Source organism: Eptatretus burgeri, unplaced genomic scaffold (genome assembly GCF_056783735.1).
Source record: "Eptatretus burgeri isolate ZD-2024b unplaced genomic scaffold, Ebu_testis_v1 Ebu_testis_scaffold_3175, whole genome shotgun sequence".
Lineage (NCBI taxonomy): Eukaryota > Metazoa > Chordata > Myxini > Myxiniformes > Myxinidae > Eptatretus > Eptatretus burgeri.
The window spans coordinates 62,531-69,356 of record NW_028225123.1 but is presented as its reverse complement, the minus strand read 5'-3'; the positions used below and the strand labels follow the sequence as shown (position 1 = coordinate 69,356).

The 6,826-nt window shown below is 39.9% G+C and overlaps 1 long non-coding RNA gene across 2 annotated transcripts; it reads left to right on the top strand.

Annotated features, from left to right (window-relative positions):
- The first annotated feature begins 36 nt into the window (after positions 1-36).
- LOC147006435 (uncharacterized) lies at positions 37-6,603 on the top strand. Of its 2 annotated transcripts, none has more exons than XR_015054828.1 (3): positions 37-182; positions 533-691; positions 2,044-6,603. It is a non-coding gene; the product is annotated as an uncharacterized LOC147006435 (long non-coding RNA). The 2 variants fall into 2 exon arrangements; XR_015054827.1 differs by having other exon boundaries at positions 37-271.
- Positions 6,604-6,826: the final 223 nt, after the last annotated feature.

The following is a 6,826-nucleotide window of genomic DNA, read 5'->3' as shown; positions in this document are numbered from 1 at the left end:
CACGTGGTGTCCTTTGACCAATCAGGAGCAGTGCAGTTTCAGTATCGTTTGCTTCAGCTCGATTGGTCTAATCCCGTTCGTGATGTTTTCAGGTTTTTTTTTGTTCTTGAATCCCTGAGAAGATTATTTTTTCGTTCTCGTTGAATCTGCGAGGAGATTATTTTTTCGTTCTTGTTGAATCTGTGAGGAGATTATTTTCTTCGTTCTTGAAATTGAGATTATTTTTTGGTTCTCGTTGAATATGTGACATCATTTCTTTCTCGTTGAATCTGTGAGGAGATTATTTTTTTGTTCTCGTTGAATATGTGAGGTCATTTCTTTCTCGTTGAATCTGTGAGGAGATTATTTTTTTCGTTCTTCTTGAAATTGAGAGATTATTTTTTTGTTCTCGTTGAATCTGTGAGGAGATTATTTCTTTCTTGTTGAATCTGTGAGGAGATTATTTTTTGTTCTCGTTGAATCTGTGAGGAGATTATTCCTTTCTTGCTGAATCTGTGAGGAGATTATTTTTTTCTTTCTTGTTGAATCTCAGGTTTCGGGTTTTATTGAGCATCTTCACCCTTGTTCTCTTGAGTGGTGCTGTGGGCTCCTTTCGTTCTCTCCTTCGAGCACAAGGGATGTTTTCCCGAACAATGTGGCTGGGATATTTCTCCTTTGCAATCCTCCTGGTTTTCCTTTTGAGTTTCCTTGAGTTCCGTCATTCCATGTGCTAGTGGTGTGTGTGCTGTACGGGTGTGCGCTGAGTTCTTCCCACACCTACGTGGGACGAGAGTGGTTCTGGTTGTGCAAGTTCGGATTCTTATTGCTCATGACCTTGAGTGCTCTCACACACTCGCATACACACACACACATACACACACTCATTCACACACACACATACATACGCACACACACACACACACACACACTCACTCACACACACATACACACACATACACACACACACACATACTCACTCACACATACACACGCACATACACACACTCACTTACACACACATACACACAAACACACACACATACACACACACACACACACACACACACACATCACACACATACACACATACACACACATACACACACACACACACACACATACACACACACACACACACACATACACACACACACACACACACACATACACACACTCGCACACACATACACACACATACACACACATACACACACATACACACACACACATACACAGACACACACACACACATACACATGCACGCACATACATACACTCACTCACACACACATACACACACATACACACACACACACTCACTCACACATACACACACACACACACACACACACACATACACACACTCACTCACACAAACATACATACACACACATACACACACATACACACACACACATACATACACACATACATACACACACACACACACACTCACTCACACACATACACACTCACTCACACAAACATACATACACACATACATACACACATACACACACTCACACATACACACACACACTCACACACACTCACTCACACATACACACACACATACACACACTCACTCAGACACACATACACACACACTCACACACTCACACACACACATACACTCACCCACACTCACACACACACACACACACACACACACACACACACACACACACACACACACACACACACATACACACACGCACACACACACACACACATACACACATACACACACACTCACCCACACACACACCACACACTCACCCACACACCACACTCACACTCACACACTCACCCACACACTCACCCACACACTCACCCACACACTCACACACTCACCCACACACACACTCACCCACACTCACCCACACACACACACACGCACACACACACACACACACACACACACACACACACACACACACACACACACACACACACACACACACACACACACATCCTCTGCAGATTTTGATGGAGTTTTACATGTTGATAGAATATTTTAATTGGACGCTAAAAGCTGAAACATGAACTTTGACCTTTGTGTAGATTTTTCTTGTGATGAGAAGACCCACTTCAGATGTCAAAATGGGCACTGTGTGACTGCAACCTGGCGTTGTGACGGCCGATTGGACTGTGGTGATGGAAGAGATGAAGAAGATTGCCGTAAGTGGACCTTCACTGAAGGAAACTTTGTTTTGTGGTTTGGATGAAACCCAGTTTTGATTGTTACCCTCTCGCTGAACGATAGGGAATTGCATTTGGGTCCGTTTGTCTGTCTGTTTGTTTGTCCGCACAGAACATTAGTATTTTTTCTGCACAGAACGAAAATGATCCACAGAATTTTTTTTTGATGGTCATCAGTCATCAATTGCATATATATACAGAGTATATTATATCTACATATTTGTGTGTTTTTATGTATATATATATATATATATATATATATATATATATATATATGTATATATGTATGTATATATTGTGGGGCGGGGGTCGGTGGCGAGGAACAGCCGCCAGGTGGAGAAGTAGAGCGTCTCCCACCGAACACCTGGAATTGCAGGTCGTAACCTTTGGACAACTCCAAAGGTCACGGGTCCCTTCGCAGACCGTGGTCGCCAATATTTCGACTGCGTGGGGTAGGGTTAATTGCCTAATTTCAATATACCTAAGTACCCACGTCATCTAACTCCCTTGTTCCAAACCTGACATTCCTTCATTGTAATCTGAACTCCCTTTTTCCAAACTTGACATTCCCTCTTTCTATTTTAAACACCCTTCTTCGAAACCTGACATTCCCTCGTAATCTGAACTCCCTTGTTCCAAACCTGACATTCCTTCATTGTAATCTGAACTCCCTTATTCCAAACCTGACATTCCCTCATAATCTGAACTCCCTTTTTCCAAACCTAACATTCCCTCATTGTAATCTGAACTCCCTTATTCCAAATCTGACATTCCCTCGTTGTAATCTGAACTCCCTTATTCCAAACCTGACATTCCCTTGTTGTTATCTGAACTCCCTGTTCCCATTCAAGTGCTGCCTTTGCCGGGATCAGGAAGTTCCGTCTCAGGTGCAGCCGATGTATCTCTTCCATGAGCTTGATCCTCTGTCTCTTTGAGCTTGACCACAAGTTTTGTGTCTTCGCTGAAGTTCATGGCGTCGGTATCACGTTTGATTCCAACCAGCTCGTCCACATTGTTTTGTAACTCCTTGCAGTCGTGATTCAGTTTGTTCCTCCGATTGATCTCGATTAATTCTCTCCGGGGTTTCCTCTCCACATTCATGTAACGACACAACTCCGGAAGAGAACAAATACATCTTTTACTGTGTTTTCTTTCACAACTCACGTAACAGATCGAGTTGATGACACGATGTTGGTGGAACGTCTGCCAGGCTGAACATCCCACTGATAGGTCGGATCTGGATTCCGACCTGAACCAAAAATCGAATCGTCTTGTTCTTGTCACCAAACCAACTCATCCTTCTCGTTTCGTCATAACTCGTCCACAACGTTTTAAGATGCGATAGTTATCGTACCTCCAACAACCCTGAGTCTCATCATGTCGCAACTTCAGGTTCTGTCATTATTTATTTCCAACTCACGAAAACCGTCGCCATGGCCACAAAGCCCCGCCCACTTCGAGCAGCCATTTCAGAAGAGGAGGAACGCTGGTTCGTCGATGGCTGACGTGGAATCCCTGAAGGTTTTTTTAAAATCTCATCCTCCCTCACATTAGGTCATCATATCATCTCACTTCACTCCTGTCTCGTCGTGTTGAGGGTTTGTTATAGCCTTAGCGTAACTCGGCCTAAAATGGCGGCCATCGGGCCTAAAATGTCGGCCATCAGTCCTAAAATGGCGGCCATCGGCCCTAAAAAGAAGGTCATCGGTCCTAAAATGGCGGCCATCGGCCCGAAAAAGAAGGTCATCGGGCCTAAAATGGCGGTCATCGGGCCCAAAATGGCGGCCATCGGCCCTAAAAAGAAGGTCATCGGGCCTAAAATGTCGGTCATCGGGCCTAAAATGATGGCCATCGGACCTAAAATGGCGGCCATCGGGAGGAAGTCTTTGAGAAACATTTATATGGAGTCTGTGAAAAACATTTATATGGACTGTTTGTGAGGAACATTTATATGGACTGTCTGTGAGAAACATTTATATGGACTGTCTGTGAGAAACATTTATATGGACTGTCTGTGAGAAACATTTATATGGGCTGTTTGTGAGAAACATTTATATGGACTGTCTGTGAGAAACATTTATATGGACTGTCTGTGAGAAACATTTTTATGGACTGTCTGTGAGAAACATTTATATGGACTGTCTGTGAGAAACATTTATATCGACTGTCTGTGAGAAACATTTATATCGAGTGTTTGTGAGAAACATTTATATGGACTTTCTGTGAGAAACATTTATATGGGCTGTCTGTGAGGAACATTGATATGGATTGTCTGTGAAAAACATTTATAATATGGACTGTCTGTGAGAAACATTTATAATATGGACTGTCTGTGAGAAACATTTATATGGGCTGTCTGTGAGAAATATTTATATGGACTGTCTGTGAGAATGAAACATTTATGTGGACTTTCTGTGAGAAACATTTATATGGGCTGTTTGTGAGAAACATTTATATGGACTGTCTGTGAGAAACATTTATATGGGCTGTTTGTGAGAAACATTTATATGGACTGTCTGTGAGAAACATTTATATGGACTGTCTGTGAGAAACATTTTTATGGACTGTCTGTGAGAAACATTTATATGGACTGTCTGTGAGAAACATTTATATGGAGTGTTTGTGAGAAACATTTATATGGACTTTCTGTGAGAAACATTTATATGGGCTGTCTGTGAGGAACATTGATATGGATTGTCTGTGAGAAACATTTATAATATGGAGTCTGTGAGAAACATTTATAATATGGACTGTCTGTGAGAAACATTTATATGGGCTGTCTGTGAGAATGAAACATTTATGTGGACTTTCTGTGAGAAACATTTATATGGGCTGTTTGTGAGAAACATTTATATGGACTGTTTGTGAGAAACATTGATATCGGCTGTTTGTGAGAAACATTTATATGGACTGTCTGTGAGAAACATTTATATCGAGTGTTTGTGAGAAACATTTATATGGACTGTTTGTGAGAAACATTTATGTGGACTTTCTGTGAGAAACATTTATATGGACTGTTTGTGAGGAACATTTATATGGGCTGTCTGTGAGAAACATTAATATGGATTGTCTGTGAGAAACATTTATAATATGGACTGTCTGTGAGAAACATTTATATGGATTGTCTGTGAGAAACATTTATATGGACTGTCTGTGAGAAACATTTAGATGGATTGTCTGTGAGAAACATTTATGTGGACTGTTTGTGAGAATGAAACATTTATGTGGACTGTCTGTAAGAATGAAACATTTATGTGGACTTTCTGTGAGAAACATTTATATGGGCTGTTTGTGAGAAACATTTATGTGGACTTTCTGTGAGAAACATTTATGTGGACTGTTTGTGAGGAACATTAATATGGATTGTCTGTGAGAAACATTTATAATATGGACTGTCTGTGAGAAACATTTAGATGGATTGTCTGTGAGAAACATTTATATGGACTGTCTTTGAGAAACATTTATGCTGGACTGTCTGTGAGAATGAAACATTTATGTGGACTTTCTGTGAGAAACATTTATATGGGCTGTTTGTGAGAAACATTTCTATTGACTGTCTGTGAGAAACATTTACATGGACTGTCTGTGAGAAACATTTATATCTAGTGTTTGTGAGAAACATTTACGTGGACTTTCTGTGAGAAACATTTCTATGGACTGTTTGTGAGGAACATTTATATGGGCTGTCTGTGAGAAACATTAAAATGGATTGTCTGTGAGAAACATTTATAATATGGACTGTCTGTGAGAAAAATTTATATGGATTGTCTGTGAGAAACATTTATGTGGATTGTCTGTGAGAAACATTTATGTGGACTCTCTTTGAGAAAAATTTATATGGGCTTTATTGAGAAACATTGATATGGACTGTCTGTGAGAAACATTTATATGGACTGTCTTTGAGAAACATTTATGCTGGACTGTCTGTGAGAAACATTGATATGGATTGTCTATGAGAAACATTTATATGGATTGTCTGTGAGAAACATTTATGTGGACTTTCTGTGAGAAACATTTATATGGGCTGTTTGTGAGGAACATTTATATGGACTGTCTGTGAGAAACATTTCTATTGACTGTCTGTGAGGAACATGTATATGGGCTGTCTGTGAGAAACATCAATATGGACTGTTTGTGAGAAACATTTATATGGACTGTTTGTGAGAACCATTATATAGACAGTCTGTGAGAAACATTTTTATAGGCTGTCTGTTTGAAACATTTATATGGACTGTCTCTGAGAAACATTAATATGGGATGTCTGTGAGAAACATTAATATGGATTGTCTGTGAGAAACATTTATAATATGGACTGTCTGTGAGAAAGATTTCTAGAGACTGTGAGGAACATTTATATGGACTGTTTGTGAGAAACATTTATATATGGACTGTCTGTGAGAAACATTAATATGGACTGTTTGTGAGAAACATTTATATAGACTGTCTGTGAAAAACATTTATATGGACTGTTTGTGAGGAACATTTATAATATGGACTGTCTGTGAGAAACATTTATATGGATTGTCTGTGAGAAACATTTATATGGACTGTCTGTGAGAAACATTTATATAGACTGTCTGTGAAAAACATTTATATGGACTGTTTGTGAGGAACATTTATAATATGGACTGTCTGTGAGAAACAT